The 19,465-nt window shown below is 33.4% G+C and overlaps 1 protein-coding gene and 1 long non-coding RNA gene across 10 annotated transcripts in view; one reads left to right on the top strand and one right to left on the bottom strand.

The window, feature by feature from the left end:
- The window catches only part of LOC143251933 (uncharacterized), a 73,687-nt gene extending 68,316 nt beyond the window's left edge, over nt 1-5,371 (top strand). For 4 of the 9 annotated variants that reach the window (XR_013028742.1, XR_013028743.1, XR_013028734.1 and 1 more), the window contains one exon: nt 3,675-5,371. This is a non-coding gene — a long non-coding RNA (uncharacterized LOC143251933). Of the gene's footprint in view, nt 1-1,314; nt 1,603-2,743 lie in introns of all 9 variants that reach the window. The other 5 variants (XR_013028736.1, XR_013028741.1, XR_013028737.1 and 2 more) reach the window with 3 other exon arrangements.
- The window catches only part of LOC143251934 (dynein axonemal heavy chain 7-like), a 557,556-nt gene that overhangs the window by 304,079 nt on the left and 234,012 nt on the right, over nt 1-19,465 (bottom strand). The window lies entirely within an intron of this gene.

Genomic DNA, 19,465 nt, shown 5'->3' with positions numbered 1-19,465 from the left:
TTTTGTTTTGAGACAGAAGTTGGAAAAAGTTGTAGATTTTATTACCAAAAAGTTTCTCTCCATAGATGTTTTGTATCATTGTAATATATTAAACATAACCTGAGAATTCTCTGTATTAATACCATAATTATTAATGAATCAGTTTTAACTGTCGAGAGTTTAATAATAGTTGAATGTCTGTTGTGTAGTCAGTTAATCATACATGCATACAATTTGCAAATATTCACAAGATGATAGGTTCCAATGCTTCAAATTAAATAAACATTCTTATATTCTCATCTCCACGTGTAATGTGAGAGTAATAAAACATTGAATACCAAGTAGATAAATATTATCAATATATTATTTTTCTAAGGTAGATAGAAATAAAATCTTAAATTTATGGTATAATGTTTATAACTGAAATTCTATTTTACATTTTGAAGTTTATAATCATGAATGTGTTAGTTAATTTAGCCATAATTAGTTTCGTTTAATAGAAAGCCACTTAAATTCAGAATGTTTGTTTATTCATCTATTTAACACTGCTTACCACAAATTTGCACAATTAATTGATACTTTCTTGCATATAAATACGATAGTTTTCCTTCACCTTTTTTTAATGACAACTAGGTGTCTAGGCTTTTCATAATGAAAGAACACCTCATATCTGTTAAAGCATGTCTTGTTAGTTGGCATAACAAAGAATATAGGTACTTGTAGGAATATCATGAAGTATATATTTTGTATAAGCTGATCTGTAAGTAATTTTGAAAATTTTATATTTAAGGTTGTTCCATGTGTAAGCTTCTTTATAGTAGAAGTTATATATGGTTTTAACTGTCAGCTTTGAGTTGTACTTATGAGAAAAAATTCATGTTTTTTCTTTATATGTTGAAATATCCTTAAGTCATTCAATCAAAGTATTTTTTTAGAAATATGTAAAGCATATAAGTGTTTGAGTAATTTTGCACAGTAATTATATGTTTAGAAGTTACACTGTACACAAAAGAAGCTTCTCTACTACAATAAAAATACAACTGTTCATGAGTAGTTTGTTGATCCTGATTCTAAAAGTTGTTGAATATTACTGATCACTTCTAGTTTTTGAGCTATGTTAGGTTTATTCTAAATATTCTTATATATTGTGAAAATAACACTCTCTGATAACTTTATTTATTCATTGAAAATTGCATTTAAGAATGTTCAAAAACAACATGTAATTATATACTGAAAATACACTTAAGCTATGTTTAAAACTTTCATTATGGTATTATTTTGTATTTCTTTTTACAAAATACTTGACTGACTTGTATCTTTTATGTATGTTGTTAGTTTCATGCTATAAGAATCAACAGTACTCTTCCGTCATCACAGGATTCCACTGTCTTTCTTGATGTTACTGTTCTATTATAGACATATCTTGAGGGAAGTGCTCACCAAGATTATTGCTCATTGCACTTAGATCTGCTTAATTAAAAGTGTGAGAAGTGTAACTTTTGTGACATCTTGGACCCAGTTTTCCTCCTGTTCTCAGGGATATCATCAATCATCACAACATAGTTTTCATCTCTGTAAATTCCTAAGAAAATTTTAACAACCAGTTTGAGTGATTTCCTAGCAGTAAGTTCTTTCTGATTGAGTAATGTTTCAAAATCACCATTCATTAGCACTTCCCAAATCTGTGGCCCAACAAAGATACCACCTTTTTAGTTTTTACTTCACTAACTTTTTGAAACTTATAAGACAGATGGAGTGATGGAAGAAACATATCTTGATGGTTCACTGAAAGTTGGAACTCAACTTTCTGTTTTCCTGGAACATAATTCTCTCACTGGCCATTCCATTTTTTTTAAATGAATTTTATGATATCGGCTATCCCAGACAGACAAAAAGCTACAGTGTTTGGTATACTCACTTTATGGACTTAGCAGTAGTGGATATTTTATTGCTTCAGGTATAAGCTGCATGTTCTGTTATGTTCACAGCATTAATAATAGGAACCAATGGCTTAGTGTTCCCATTATGTAAAAGCACAGTTTTCACACTAACTTTAGATGTATTGGTAAAATGTTTTCTTTCTTGAGAGTATATTCAGAACTTGATTCTTCAATTAGTGCATCAACATTTGTACAGAAACACAAAGTATCTTGCATGCTGTAGTGAGAAGCAAGACTTTTTGTGATAAATTCCATTGTCATAAATGAAAGTTCCCCATGCTGTTTCAGTATAAAACAAGTCACAAATCTGATCATTTAGCACATCTTGTGTGATCAGATGAGGCAGTTTATGCTGAGATACCACAGGGGTAAAATTACTAAATGAAGGAAGTAAAGATGATTCATTGTCTTTTTTGCAGTATAACTTCTATTTCCCACTTTGCTGCTGGATGTGACACAAGAAATTCATCTCCATGAGATACTGGTTTCATCACAATCTCTGGATATTTAGTTTATTGTTTAGTTTTGTCTGAATATCCAGAAATATTAATGCAAAAATAACAGTTAGTTAAATGATCTTTGGGCTCACACTGTATCATTGAAATTGTCAATGACACAATTGCTGTTCTTTTATTTAGCCACTGTGTGAAGCCAGATTTGGAAACTGTACAACACAAATGTAGCATAAACTGTTTTGGTGGTTTTTGGACTTTACTTGAAGTGAAAGCAGCCAGAACATCAAATAATTATCTAAAAAGTATAAAAGAGAACTAGTTTAAAATATTTTAAAAACAAAATTTTAATTTTATTTGATTATATCACAGGTATGATGTGAGGAAGATGGACTTTGTTTTGAGTGTGCGCGCAGAGCTAGAAAAAGTAACCAACTGAGTGAGTGAGTGAAAAGCAGTAGAGAGAGAGGTGTATCACTCTGCCCATTTTAAGCTCAGTTGAGGGACTCCTCAAATGTTCCTGGGCAGAAAAGGTGAACATGGGAATGAAGCAAAATTGGTGCAAGTCATTATAATTTTATCAAGAACAAGTAGCACATATGAACAATATATATGGAGTTTTACACCAATACAACACAGTTACTGTTTGAAGTTATCAAAAATGTATTACTTTTGTCCATTAAACTTTCTATGTAAACTTAATTTCACAGTATAAACCTATTAAACTGAGCTGATTGTATGTTATTACACATATTGTTGATAAAGTAGTGAGATACTACAGTATCTTAGAATCTAGAGGTGCTGGACAAGTTCTGATTACATATCTGAAAACAAAACTCTTCAATTACCAAGAATCACTTGAGTTTTCTCCAGTAGCAAATGATTTGTTATGCAGTGTTACCTAAAACATTGTTTAGGGCAAAATTGTGTGTGTGCAGACTTGTAAAAGAATTGATTGATTGATGAATTTGTGTTATAAAGATAAAAGGTTTTTTTTTTGTTTTTTACTTTACAATGGTGTGTTTATACTTTATAATGCATGCTTTTGAACCAATTTCAATGTTCATTTATTTGTGAAAAGTGTATTACTGCCTTTCAAGTTGTTTTAGAAATAAAATTATTGCTAAAAAATACAAGTTTCAAATAATGCAACATTTTTTCAAAGGGTCTTGTTTTTTTTTAGGTAGGTCTTGTTCAGGTTTGTGAATGAAAAGGATAATATAATTTACTAATTTTTTAAAATATTATTAATTTGACCTATCCATACTTTTAGTGTGAATTAATGTTCTTTACTCCCTTAAAGGTGAGAGAAGCAGACAAGAAGAAAAATATATTTTCAGCATTAAAAAAGAATTAACGAGACAAGAAGAAGTTGGTAGAAACCGTCCTAAAACAGCTCAGACAGTTAACATCAAACAGTGATTAGTATAGTTGTACTTAATTATTCCCTTTGTTACATATTTTGGTTTCCTAAAATTACTGGCTTGATGGAAAGTGTCCATTCAGTTTTTTGTGTGTTTAATGAATTAGTAAAATGTGACTGTTCAATGTCAAGAACATTGATATCAATTATTCTGAGAAGTGACTGAACCAGACTTTCAGTTAACATAAATAAAATATAAAGATTATCATTCTTTACCATTAGTTTTATCAAAATAAGCTCCTGAACACACATGCACGAAGATAAACACTTGAGTGTGCATGTATTAAAATAAGCACATGCGTGCGCATGTACGAAAATGAGCATTTGCGTGGATGTACAAAAATAAACACCTGTGCTCGCATTTACCAATATAAGTACATGCGCGCAGATAACGAAAAAAAGATCCTTGATGCGCATGTACCAAAATAAGCTCCTTTGCGTGCATCTGTCAATTTATGCACATGCGCTTACATGTAGGAAAATTTAGAACCTGCACGCTCATGTACCAAAATAAGTATCTGCGTGAGCATTTTCCAAAATAAGCACTTTCGTGCGGATGTACTAAAATAAGCACCTGCACGCTCGGATATGTATCAAAATAAGCACCTGCGTACCCATGTACGAATATGAGACCTCTTGGCGCATATATGAAAATAAGCACGTACGAGTGCATCTAGCAAAAGAAGCATCTGCGTATACATGTGTCAATATAAGCACCTACGTTCGCATGTACCCAAATAAGCACTTGGCTGCGCATCTTAATCATAAACGTAATATGAATGAGAAATTAATTCAATTTTTAACCAGATACAGATATTCACAGAAATTAAATATGAGAATGGTTGTAATTATTTTATAACAGTAATTTTGCATTAACATTAATAATGTACTATTAATTCCATTATATTTTAGTTGCTTCTTGCAATATATATATATATATATGTAGGTATAAACAAACTTGTATGAAGTGAAAGTTTAACATTAAGAGTAGATCCTTGTTATTAATGGTTATATACTGACTACTATAAAGTAAAAGAACTTTAAACATACGAACCGTTGTTGGTGAATCAGATTTTAATGTTTCTTCAGGTTTGTCATCATTCACGATTGTCCTAACGCGTGTTTTTAATTTAGTTTTATCAGAACCTGAAGCAGGTTTGCTCACATTTTCTGTTCTTTCTGTTTTCTTTTCTACTGAGTGATTTTCATTTATTGTCTGCAAGATGGTTGGTTCTGTTTGATTTTCCTTTAACACCATATTAGTTTCTCCTTTATTAAACTTATTTGTCGGGGCCTTCTCACACTCAGGGATCATTGAAACAGCTTCCAAAATGTCTAATTCCCTGGGGGTGATCTTTTCAGTTACAAGCTCTTGGTCTTCTAGCTTTGTATAGGCAAAAACACCACAAGACCCGAGGACGCGGTTTTTAAGGGCATTCCATTTGCCCCGGGCTTTTTCATTCACGTTGCAGAAGCAACAAAGAACGTTAAACAATAATAAAATAATAATAAATAAAAACGCGATTTATTTATTTCAGTTTTCTATGTAAACAATACCATTAAAGATTAACTCTAAATAGCTGTGTTTTTTGTTGGTTTTTTTCGTAAACAAACAGATCTACAAAAACATTTGATAAATCACCATTTTAAGTTTCGTTAGAAGTGTTAACTATAACTGAAAAGTTTTTTTTACCTCATTTGTAAGGTTAATTACACATATTCAGCTTTACTAGGTTCATATTAGTGTTTTCACAAATTAACTACCAAAGGGGCACTGAACACACTTGACATTTTCAAATATCTAACCCTACTATTCAATTAAAAGATAATTGGGTATTGAGGTCAGATGCTCTCTCATCCCTGTTCCACATACTTTAATTATCAATAACTGGAAGATAACATGTAACTTACCACAAAGCAATAAGACAAATCGAAATTAGTGTTAGCTCTTCCATCCACCAAGGATATCTTACAACTGTAGGTTTGGAGGCCCAGGGGAAAGTAATCTTGAGAACCACTTCAGTTGGATCTTAAGAGAGAGAGTTGTTTTACACATTTATATGCAAAAACGGCTCGTTTGGGCTGAGAAAACACTTTACATAGAAGAGCGAACAACGTTTCGACCTTCTTCGGTCATCGTCAGGTTCACAAAGAAAGAGGTAACTGACCGGAAGCTGACCACATGTTTGAAAGGGGTTGTGTAACTGTGTGTCGAAATGTAGAGGGCGGTTGTTCGCTCTTCTATGTAAAGTGTTTTCTCAGCCCAAACGAGCCGTTTTTGCATATAAATTTCTCAACAAGTGGGTTTCTCGTCATCACTGATTATTGTTTTACACATTGTATCGATTACATGAAACAGAAAGAAAACTTCAAATGTAACTTAATAATAATAAAAAAGTGTATAATTTTTTAAACGCAAAAATAAACTTGATTTAACATATTAAAAATTACAATTAAATAAATATGATATTTCTTATATATTTTCATATTAAACATTGATAACATTTACAATTTGACAACTGTAAAAAATACACATTTTCTTTACACTTTAAACGATAATTAGCAAAGAAAAATGACGCCTGTTATATTAGTTGAGCTCCTTACTAGTATACAAGTAGTACAGTTATGTAATAACAACTATATAGTTATATAACATAAAATCAGCTAGGTTTTCCAACATATTTATATTAATAGACAATACAACAAGAACCCTACTGACTTCCCATTCCATACACACGTGATCACACTATATAAGAAAAATCTCGACATTTTCTTTACGATAATTGACATATTATTACAACTCAGTATAACACAGAGGTTTAGTGCTTTACAACAACAATTCAACAACAATCACTTCTCTTTCGGATGAAACTTATTTGGTCTACACTTCTACACGATAAGTATTTGTTAATTAACTTACTGTAGGACAGTTTTGAGAAAAACAACAACATAAAACCAGTGAGATCAACAGCTAGTATTGGTACTAGAAGAATTGTCCGAGTTTATAACGTATTAAGGCTTAATATTCAACAGAAGGCAGTAGTGTGGTACTAAGTTCTGCAATAGTCCTTCCAAATTTTAGATGTGTAACGTCACCGTCAGGGTACCTTACATTTTCAAAACTGAATTTCAATTTCTGTGAGACCATTTTGACTATATGAAGCACTATTTATTTGAGACTGCCGACATGAGTAATATATTGAATGCGCACATTGGAATAACACACAATTCAACGTTCTTTAAATTAAGGAGTAAAGAATAAAGCAACAAATAGAACAATATATACAATATACTATATATAAAATATTTTGGTTTTAGCAACAATAGTTTGCAACCAGTATTAATAGTTCTGTGTTTCATGATGACTGTTGTTCTTTTGACACGTATAACTAAAAAAAAATATTTTTTTTGAAAATGTGTAAGTTTTAAATACACACTATACTTGTAAAATATATCTTATTACGTTTATTATTGACATATTCGTGTGTCTTAATAACCATGTGACGAACGAAAATAAATATTTCAACAATTCTTGAGCCGGAACGATCACACGGTGTCTGACACCAGCTCCTGTGAGAGAGTGACAGTGTGTGTGTGCTGCGTGGTATGAAAGAGCTTTATCAGTATTCATGTGGGTCACAAAGATACAAAGTTCTTCTCTGGGACTCTAAAAGTTCGATTATAAAAGGTGCTTAACTTTGGGTGTGAACTAAATATAAATGACCCGTTTTTTAGTTTTGAAAGTATTGTAACTCATTTCCAAGTTCAGTTGCCCTCAGAAAAAGGGTTAATATAACTTTCAACAACTTTCCCAGTACTAGATCTGTTTTAAGCCACACAAAAACAAATACACATTTTAATATTTTATTATTTATCTGAAACATGAAGCTGGCGAGCTTAGAAAAGTTTGGTGGGGAGTACCCTTTATTTATGTTAGTGGAAAACTCCGAACTCATATGCTGCTAAAGTGCTCAAGAGTGGAATGCATGTATGTCAATATCAGTAAATAACATGCGTAACAAAATAACTATTTTTTGAAAAAAGATAATAAATATATAATCTGGTGTTAACGAAATTAAATTGTTATTAAATTCAGCTTACGTTTTTAAAATGAGAATGTGTTTCACTTATAGCATAGCCACATCGGGCTATCTGCTGAGCCCACCGATGGGAATCGAACCCCTGATTTTAGCGTTGTAAATCTATAGACTTACCGCTGTACTAGCGGGGGTCTTAAGATAAGAAGAAAAATAAAACGTGGTGACGTTGCGCTACAGCAATTTCGGGGATTGAACACTAAATTTAACATCGGAAGCTGTTAAACTTTCTGCTGAGCCACTAGTGAACAATGTTAGTCTCTTGAGCAAATTATTGTGTCTGTTGTAATACATAGTATTGTTTTTCCAGTTCGTTTAATGTATAAAAATGTTGTTATGTTTGTTACTATACAAGGTCCCATGCTGGTACAGCGGTAAGTCTATGGATTTACAACGCTAAAATTAATGGTTCGATTCCACTCGGTGGACGCACCAGATAGCTCAACGTGGCTTTGCTATAAGAAAAGAAAATCACACACACAATATGCACAGAGCTACACAAATGGCTGTCTGTGCTCCGCTCACCCCAGGTATCGAAACCCAATTTCTAGCACTATAAGTCTTTCTTAATTTATCTCACAGATAAATGGTTTCGTTTGTTTTTATTTTCGCGCAAAGCTACACGAGAGATATCTACGCTGGCCGTCCCTAATTTAGCAGTGTAAGACTAGAGAAAAGGCAGTTAGTCATCACCACCTTCCACCAACTCTTGGACTATTATTTTATCAAAGAATAGTGGGATTTACCGTAACATTATAACGCCCCCACGGATGGAAGGGCGAGCACGTTTAGTGTGATGATAAACCCTTGGATTACGCGTTGAGTGCCTTAACCACCTGGTCATGCCGGGCAACGGAAAATGGACTTGTTTTTATTTTGGTTTGTTGTATTGAAAACCTGCTACAAGTGGGGAAATATAATTTATTTACTGGTCTTAAAATACTCTTATTGGTAACATTATATCTTTAGTTTTGGAAAACAAAATCTTACTCAGTTTAAAAAACATATTTTATATATTTTAAAACTTTACATAACTTTTAATTATACATATATATTTAAAGCTCGAAAATTATTTACAACCATTAGAAAATAAACTAATTGTTCATCATTTAATTTAATAGTCGACAACTTTTGTTACTACGGAAATTGTGAACCTCAAGTTTAGAACAACCCGTGAACTGAAATGGAAACATAACTTATTTCTTATAAAACAAGTAGAACTTTCAAACGTAACTGTCCACTTGATGGTTTTGTGACATCTCAATGCTACTAGTTAACTACACTTATTAAACTCTATTATATTACCGAATATTTAACAGAGGAGTCAAACAATACTTTGTTCCAACACTTCTTGAACCTACGTGTTTTCCTAACTTCACGAATAGTACAACCTAGAAGACATGCTATGCTATTAAATATGACTAATAGGAACTCAGATCCAACTTTATCTAACAACTTCCACAGCTATAGGTTAAAATGCCCCTTCATGTTTGACAGAGGTCCCAGGGTACAGATCACATTCCTCCATTATCCATAATTATATCTATAGCTATCTCAAGTGGGCTTCTATTGGAAAGAAAATCTGTGAAAATGCCGATATGATACCTCAGAATAGTTAAGCGACCTGAATAAATTTTTAATACCATTTATAGACTCTCACCATACCTGAGGGATTTTCCAGGTGCGTTTTAAATTTCTTTGACGTTTGAAATAAATAAGAGTGAAAGAGCTGTGCTATATACCATGAGAATATTCCCCGGTCACCCCGAGTTCACCTGCCACGTTTGGTTTTTCTAGCACCAGAAGTGGGAAGCAGTTTTCAGACAGACAAAATCACAAAATCGAAATAGTAACCAGCATTCAAAAATATATAAACACCGATATTTATCTTGCTACATGAACATCAACTAACACACTTAAACCTATATCTAGTAACATGGCTATCAAATAGAATATTCGAACCTACAACCAACTATATGGATATCAGTTGGCACACTCCAACCTGTAGCTAACTGTATGAAAGTCTTGTGACGCACTGGGATTTACCATCAACGTGATGAATACCAGCTGATATACTGGAACCTATATGGGTATCAGTTAATACACTGGAACTTATAAATAACTGTATGGGTATGAGCTAATATACTGGAACCTACCGTCAGTTGTATGAATATCAGCTGACACATTGAAAACTGAAACTAGCCGTATGGATACCAGCATATATATATTGGAACCTATACCTAGCTGTATAAAAATCAGCTGATGCACTGGAATCTACCATCAACTGTATAAATATCAGCTCATACATTAGAACAACAATCCAACTACAAATGTACATGAATATAAACGGCACACAGAAAATCACATCTAGAAACATCAAATAATCTCTATAGAATCTAACATATGATTTAAAATAATATAAACGACCATGTTAACGTTGTTCATAACAAAGAACATAATATAAATTTACACTAGTTGATATACAGTCTATTTGTTAATTTCTTCACAAATGTTCCATATCTACAGTCTTCTGTTTAACTGTTGAAGTACTACTCAAGATGTTCATGTGCAGAAAGATATATTACAAGGCTAAGAGTAGTACCTTGTTTTGCAACCTGTTGTAAATTGTGTCTAGATTTCTTACACGATTAGACAATATATCACACACCTATCTACAAGTTTTTAAAAGATAATTCTCGATTTCAGTGATGTCGAGATACGGCATCCCCAAACCTCATAAACCAGATTGTCCATTACGACCAATAATGTCCATATATGAATCGTTTAATTACAATCCTGGTAAATACATAACATGGGCATTCTCCAAATATGTAACATCAGCCAGCTCATTCATCAAAGACTCTTTTAATTTCAAGTCTAATCTAAATCAACTTAATCATAAAGCCTTAATGGCCAGTTTCGATGTTATATCCCTCTTTACAGAAGTTCCAACCACTGAAGCCTGCAAGATAGCCTTAGAACTCTATATCCGAGACCCTAACCGAACCATAGAAATTCCCAGTAACCAGTTAGCAACCCTAATAAAATTCACCATGATAAAGACAAACTTCATGTTCAACAAAACTATATACAAACAAATGACCTAAGCATGGGCAACCCAGTATCACCAGATCTAGATGACACGATTGCGGGATTCAAATCTACAAAACACATACTTAATTTTTTCAATCACATTAACTCTATACATCCCAACATTAACTTCACATGTGAACAGGAAGAAAGCAATCAAATATCATTTGTAAACCTCAAAATTACAAGAACCGACACACAATTCAAAACAGAAATCCACCGAAAAATCACTCATACTGGACTATACATTCCTTGGAACTCAGCACATGAAACAAAACAAAAACTCAACATACTAAGAAACCAAATAAACACAGCCATAAAACTATGCACACCAGATAAAATTAACGATGAATTAGACAAAATAAAACAATACTTCATCAACATCAATAAGTTTCCCCCACAAACCGTAGAAAACATTATACGCACACACCTAGACAGAAAGCAAAATCAACCAACTAAAGTAAATATATCTCACGAATCAAAAAATCACGAAACCATATACTGCTGCATACCATATATTCCTGACATCATCAAACAAATAACCAACATTTGGCAAAAATTAGTAACAAAATATGACATTCCAGTTAATTCCAAATTTATTCAAAAACCAGACACAAAACTGAGGTCTATACTATGTAAAAACTACACTGACAAACACCACACAAACATTATTTACAAATTACAATGTGATAACTGCCACGACTTCTATATTGGAGAAACAAGTAGAAAAATGGAAACCAGATTCAAAGAACATAAAAAGTCACCTTCACACGTTTTCGAACACTGCAAGTCAAATAAACACAAGGGATAAACACATAACCATAGAAAACACTCAAATACTAAATAAAGAAACAAACATAAACAAACGCAAAATTAAAGAAGCCTTACTTGTACAACAACTTAAACCCAAAATAAACCAATATAAAGGAACGCCTTTATACCTATATTAATATAATAAAATAAATAAAATTATATATTCAAACATCTAACACCGCCCTCTATATTCCGACACTCAGTTACACAACCCCTTTCTTTGTGAACCTGACGATGACCGAAGAAGGTCGAAACGTTGTTCGCTCTTCTATGTAAAATATTTTCTCAACCCAAACGAGCCGTTTTTGCATATAAAATTCTCGATTTGTAGTTTATAATACTAGCAACAGATAACGCATATACAGAGGACACGTTCGGTTTCTTTACTAAAAATGTAATACTCTTCCATTGACGGAACTTAATCTTAAGGATTCTGACCTTTTTCTCTCAAAATATTCTTCAGGTTCGATTAACTCGCGCAGAGGTACCACAGTGTCGTGAAAGGGCGACACTTTAGGATGAGTGGCGTCAATGAGCGTAGTATCATAGCCTGTTAGATAGGTAGCAGATGTACGTGAGAGGCAACGACCACACTTTAACCAATGATTGGGATTTCGCCGTAAGATGGCGCGCTGGAATGCGTTTCGCAGAGTAATTTGTACCTAAAGAAGCAGTTAATTACTGTAAGACATTTAATAGCATAAAAGATGTCTTATTTGCAGTAAATATCTGCTAGATATTTTAATCGAACTAAATTTGTAGGTGTTTATAACATATACTTACAAAGTATATATCTAGGTTTTATTTTTCTAGACAGAAAAATGTGGATGTGTTTTGAAACGTGAATACGATCACTGTGGATAATTAGCATACTAGAAAACAAATATTAGGTATTGGATTATTTTACTGGAATAACACAAGTGGATCTTTACACATGTGATTCTTTTAGAGCCAGAAAACATCATTTGTCCCTGAATTAACGAGTTCTCGTGTTTATTGTATCACAGTATTAGAGACAACAGTGTTCCAGCTGATCACTTTATTAAAACTCAAATATCGGGTGAACCTCATTTCGTTACGATAGTAGCCAGAACTTCACATCGAATGGAGTTAAAAAGATACATGTAATTGTCATATTCGATCGTAGAGACGAATGACCTAAAAATTGTGAATATTCAACCCACTAAGATTGACTATAGGTACCATTACGTTTTTCGGTGGACAAAAATGCAGGATATATCTATTTATATAATTCGTTATTTTATTGGAAAATATTTGGTCATAAGTTTTGAATTAAAAAAAAATCGAATGGCTCATCTCTTCTAACATGAATGTTACCCTCACCACTACGCTACCTCCTGCAGGCTTGCATTGTTAGAAGAACTAAAAATTATCAAGCTACTTATACGGTTTGTTCTATATTTTTACTGTATCACTGATATAATTAAGGGTGAAATGCGATGAATGAAATCATACACTACTAGCCATTAAACTTCAACAGCTTGAACTCTGAGCATTAGTAAAGATATGATACTTATCTGCGTCTACGATACGTATTTTTGCACGACTTGTCCTTTTCTGTGGTAGACAACTGCTATTAAGTCCTCTGGATAGTATGGTTTGGAGACAATTAAATTTTGAAAGACTCTGTTAATTGTTTGTTTGTTATTAATTTCGTGTAAAGCTACACGAGAACTATCTGTGCTAGCCGTTCCTAATTTAGTAATAAAAAACTGGAGAAAAGGCAGCTAGTTATTAGCACCCACCGCCAACTCTTGGGTTACTCTTCTACCAACAAATAGTGTGAGTCACCATCAAATTATAAGGCCCTTACGGTTGAAAGGGCGAACACGGTTAGTGGGAAGGGAATTAGAACTGGCGACCTTCAGACTGCGAGTGAAACGCCTGATCTAGGAGACTCTTAAAGAAAACGATTAAATGATAGATCGCCTAATGCCTATTGCAATTAACAATTATTTGTTAGCCATATTACCCATGTTCAGTATTTAACAGACATAGTATTTTTTCTAGTAAAATTCACATTGTCCTTAGTTTAGTTTCGGTTGTAGGCTCTAATAACAGATAGGTTCGAATACAGTTAAAAAAACAAAAAACTAATTCGCTGACGAAGATCATGTGAGATAGGTACTCATTATGGTATCTCGTAATTTCTAACCTTACCCGTTGTATTGTGTAATAACTGTGACTTGATTTCATCTTTGGATTTTTAGGGCTCAGGTAAACAGCTGAAGCGGAATATACAAACAAACTGGATTTTCTTTAAACTCGGACGTAGGAGTGCAGGAGAATCTTAATAAAGTGACCAATCATCGAGAAGTAACGCAATTACGTAAGACTAACACTTTGCAACTTGAGCAGTCTCGAATATTGTCATTTATTTAGCGATTAAGAAAATGGTTGTCTACAAACAGCATTAATTACAAAATTCTCGTAATGTGAGGGTCGCGGATTCTAATCCCCGTCACACCAAACATACTCGCCCTTTCAGCCGTGGGGGCATTATAATATGACGGTCAATTCCACTATCCGTCGGTATAAGAGTAGCCCAAGAGTTGGCGGGAAGTGACGATGACTAGCTGCATTCCCTCTAGTCTTACACTGCAAAATTTAGGGACGGCTAGCGCAGATAGCCTTCGAGTAGTTTTGCGCAATATTCAAAAACAAAATAAACAAACTATGGATATTGAAGAGAGGTAGTTTGTATTGTTTAATTTATAAGAACTGCGTCTTTACTTATCTTACCAAAAAAAGTGTTCAAGAATTATGGAACCTAATGTTTACTCTGAGGTTTTTAATCGCATTATTCTGTATTATAGAAACTAAATGAGCTGAGTGTATTTGTAGTGATTGATTTGCAGAGCTGCGTACCAGAGGTTCAGAATTTGAGCCACAGTAGGCCGCTAAAGATACTCTCAACTTTCACCTGTTGAAAGTTATAACTGTGACAGTCAATCTCGCTACTTCGGTAAGAGTAGATGTAAAGGCGGTGGGTGCTTGTCAGTGGTGATCATTACTTCAGTCATTAGTTTCTAAGTTCGTGGTAGTTATGCCTGAACGTTATGGAGTTTCTCATATGGCCATTCAGCCTACCTGTCTAGCAATAATATTACGTATCTGAAATGAGTTCATAGTGTTGGTTTTGATCTCACATGAGACAGATTTTACATCGAGTTAGTTTATCAGTAAATAATTTAACTTAAGTTTAAATAATGATAATTTCCCACTGTTATTCTTTTTAGTCAGTTCAGGAGGCCTAAGAATTGTAACCAGATGGTTGTCGTTGTACTTACATTGCCGTATCAGACACATGATTAATAAATATTCTGTTAAACAATTTTCGCTTTCGTAAAGAGAAATCAAACTCTAACCATTGTAGTCCATGTGAGTTTTTCATCTGTGTGTTCAGGAACTATACTGTGTTATATCATAAACAACTCCTCTTAAACTTGTTGTTATTTGTTATTAAGTACAAAGCTACACAAGTGGCTATTTGTGCTTTGCCCACCACGGGTGTCGAAAGCCGAGTTTTAGGAGTATAAGTTTGCAGACATACCGCTATGCCACTGGGAGCTCCTTTTTTAAGTATTTCAACACTAAGAGTAATGCTTCACTGCAGGAAGATTTCCCTTACTAGACTGAAACAGTAAGACTTAATAAATGTGTCATCAATTTGGATGTGAGCTTGTCAAAAAGAGGAGAAAGTGTCGGAAAGTATTATTTTTTCCGCTGAGTGTCGCTTCAGGCGAAGAGAAGTAGTCTTATAAAGTATGTGAGATTCAAAAATAATGGTAACTGTATAGAACGTAAGGTTTAATATCCAGCACTGTCAAGAACCTGGAAGCGATATGAAAATATAAGATTTATGGTCAGTAAGAATCATACCCACATTTTTTGTTTTTCCCGTTCATATAAAATTAGACTTGAAAGACTTACTTGTGAGGACTGAAACAAGGCATTAGTGATCATGTACACCGTCTTTAGGTGACCATAGTTATGAAGACTGATGCAGAAGAGAAGATGAGTGATTCCAAGCAAAGGGAAAAGAAGCGCAGTAGCTTTGATGGCTTTCCTGTAAAAACAGTTATTTGTTCTAATCTAACATTTATTTTCATTTGGAAAGCTGTTTACATTTCAAATGAATAAAATCACTAATATATTTCGTGGATTGAAGTTTTATTTCTAGTGATTCTGAGGTTACGACTGATTTTTATTTTATAGATTAATTTTTAAAACTCTGGTCAATCCTGGAAGCTATATCTAATTATTTTAATATTTAAACTTGTATAGCAGTCACAGCCTGATATAAATTTTATAGTAAAGAGTTAATTTTTTTAAAGAATACAAAATTCTATAAATCTCTCAACATCTGGGGATTCTGATATATAGGTGTACATTCGAATGATAAGCTGTTGGTTAAAAGAAAACAAAACAAACCTGAAACTGTTTAATGGTTTATCATCAATGCTCTGATACGTTTCAGGTGGAAAATATGTTGAGTAGTGGTCATTGAAGTAATCAATAAAAACCTAAATAATTCTAAGCACCAGAACATTTTTGAATTTATATGTTACTACTCTTAAAAAATAATTGCTCATAAAGTGAGAAAGGCAAATATTTCGTTAATTTTACAAATATTTTCTAATTTTCTCATAGTTTTCTAGATTCGTATAGTCACTCTATGTTTATTTGTCTTGGAATTTCAAAATAGTTTTTACCAACGCTGAGCTTCTGATTAAAACAAACAAACACTAATATCTACCTGACATGCGTGGTTTCTGTGGAATTGTTCTTACGCAGCTTCGTCACCAATATTCGTACAATGTTGATTAAGAAGATAGTGTTTACCTGAAAAACAACAACCAACAACATAGGCATTGAAACTCCCGTCCGTCTACATCTATGCACATATGTATATGTGTGTGCATATGAATATAGATATCGTAGTAAGTGAAACGAGAAAGTGTATGAGAACCAACGTATAGTATTTATATATACACCAACTTGTAGTTATTTGAGTCGAGTTTCTTTTGTCCCTACTTCATCATCCTCTTCTCCATGTTAAGAACAATTTTTTTTTGTCCCCGTATATTGTTTAAGCTTATGTTTGTACTAAATAGATAAATAATTGAAACCTAATGGGGGTCTATATTTTCACATAATAAGTCATACACTATTAAATTGGACAAAAGTCTAGTGTACTTCTCCCGTCAAACCAAAATGATGCCGGCATGGCCAGATGGCCAAGGAACTCGACTCGTAATCTGAGAGTCGCGAGTTCGAATCCCCTTGACACCATACATGCTCGCCCTTTCACCATTGGGATGTTATAATGTTGCAGTCAATCCAATTTGTTGGTAAAATAGTAGCTTAAGAGTTGGCGGTGGATGGCGATAACTAACTGCCTTCCATCTGGTCATTAACTGCTAAATTAGGGACGCAGATAGTCCTCGTGTAGCTTTGCACAAAACTCAAAAACAAATCGATGCACTTCCGAGAAGAGGCTAATATACAACATTCTAAGAGAAAAGTAACGAGGGGTAAGTTAAACCAAGAAAAACTCCAAAAATATTTGTAAAATATTAAAGTCACTAGAAAATTTGAAGATATACCACATTCTCTGCTAGTTATATAATAAATATTCAAATAATTTGGTTTAATTGATCTATTAATAGTCATCTCTATGTATCTATCCATATACAAATGACGTCCGTATTTTGGTTTGTTTGTTTGTTTGTTTTTGAATTTCGCGCAAAGCTACATGAGGGCTATCTGCGTTAGCCGTTTCTCATTTAGCAGTGTAAGGCTGAAGGAAAGGCAGGTAGTCATCGCCAACTCTTGAACTACTCTTATGCCAATGAATAGTAGGATTGACTACCACTTTGTAATGCCCCTACGGCTGAAAAGGAGAGAATGTTTGGAGTGAAGAGGATATGAACTCGCAACTTTCGGATTACGAGTCGAGTGCCTTAACCACCTGGCCATGCCGAGCCTCTATATCCTCGTAGAAATAGTTTTTAAAAAAAGGTTTTGATGTGTATTTTATATCGATATTCTATCAATTTAAGCAATATTTTTTATTGATTACAGAGCAGGGAATGGCTGAAGAAATATTAAAAATACCACCACTAAAAGAACCAGTAGAATGATAAAAAACAACAAGTGACACTTGTGTAAACATAAGATAGATATTCTTATTTATATTTTATACGTTATTAAAATATCCGTACAGAAATGTTTATCGTAGTTCTAATCACTTCTCAGGTGTTTAAAGGATCCTTGGATTTCTACATAAAGAAATTTCCGTGAAAAAATACAGGGAGTATTTAGTTGTAGAATACATTTTCAAATAATTAAGGTTGCTTGAGCTGCTGAAAGCGCCACTAAAACAATCAGTAAATGAATTTTTTGTCCATGATTATTTATTCTTCAAATAGACGTGTATAAAGGTAACTCAATGTCAACGTCTTCGAAATAAAGAGTTTTTAATAACCTTTCGATTGAATGCTTTGTAATATCTGTAATAATTCACATTAAGACGTCGACTTCCTTTCTTTGCCACTAAAAACACTGAAGATTGTAACTACTTGTCAAGAGAACTTCTAAGTGTATGTTAAAACACAGAAATGTTTTGTTTTATTTTATTTTATAAAAAGAAACATGAGTGTAATGCAGAAGGAAGAGATTAGCACATAAGAAAATAAACTACATACTATGAGAGCCGTAATCATGGGTCCTGTAACGATCCATATGTAATGTGTTTTTCCGTACCCTTTCGAACATAGCGTATTGAGGTACCGAGCCATGATTATTGACCTTGAAATAATAAATAGTAACGGCAAACCTCAAAATGAAAGACTGCTACAATACTATGGAACGGCAAATTACAACAACAAATAAAAATGTTACGTCCTGACGTAATACATACTTGTTATAGCATTACATACCCCAGTGAAGCAGATCTTTGGGAAAAGAAAATTATTATCATTGGACCCCTAGTGGTTACTTCATCACATTTAATCTACACAAGACACTAAGAATTTTAACAGAATCACTAATTACTTTGACACATTCACGCATGTAGATCTTAAAAGTCTGTTGGGTAGGTACTTCATTACGTTACTGGCACGTTCTTAAATCACGTGTAATTAACCATTATAACTAATGAACAAAATAAATAAAAGTTCTACTCACATAATACCTTTCAGGCATGTTTGTTGAAAAGATTAATGTGTTATGTTTACACATGGAAATGTTATCGTGGTTAAAACAATGAACTCTGAATGATGTTCACTAATATGGATATAACTTCTTAATCAACTCTCTTAGCACACAGGTACACAATAGACTATCTGTGCTCTGTCCACCACGTGAATAAAACCCAGCTTATAAGTCAGCAGACTGCCGCTGTGCCACTGGGCACAATTTTCCATTTACTACTTGTAGAAATGTACAGGCAGCCAGGAAGTGAAATATTTTACCATTATTATTCCTCTAGTCTTACTTTGCTAAATTAAGGACGGCTAGAGCAGATAGCCCTCGAGTAGCTTTGCGCGAGATTTAAAACAAACCAATCTTTTTCACAAGGCCAAGTGAATCTAATCCCCGTCACACCAAACTTGTTCACCCTTTAAGCTGTGGGAGCGTTATAAT

Source organism: Tachypleus tridentatus, chromosome 6, assembly GCF_004210375.1.
Source record: "Tachypleus tridentatus isolate NWPU-2018 chromosome 6, ASM421037v1, whole genome shotgun sequence".
NCBI classification, from domain to species: Eukaryota; Metazoa; Arthropoda; class Merostomata; order Xiphosura; family Limulidae; genus Tachypleus; species Tachypleus tridentatus.
Note: the sequence above shows the minus strand (reverse complement) of the source record. Positions and strands in the feature narration are given on the sequence as shown.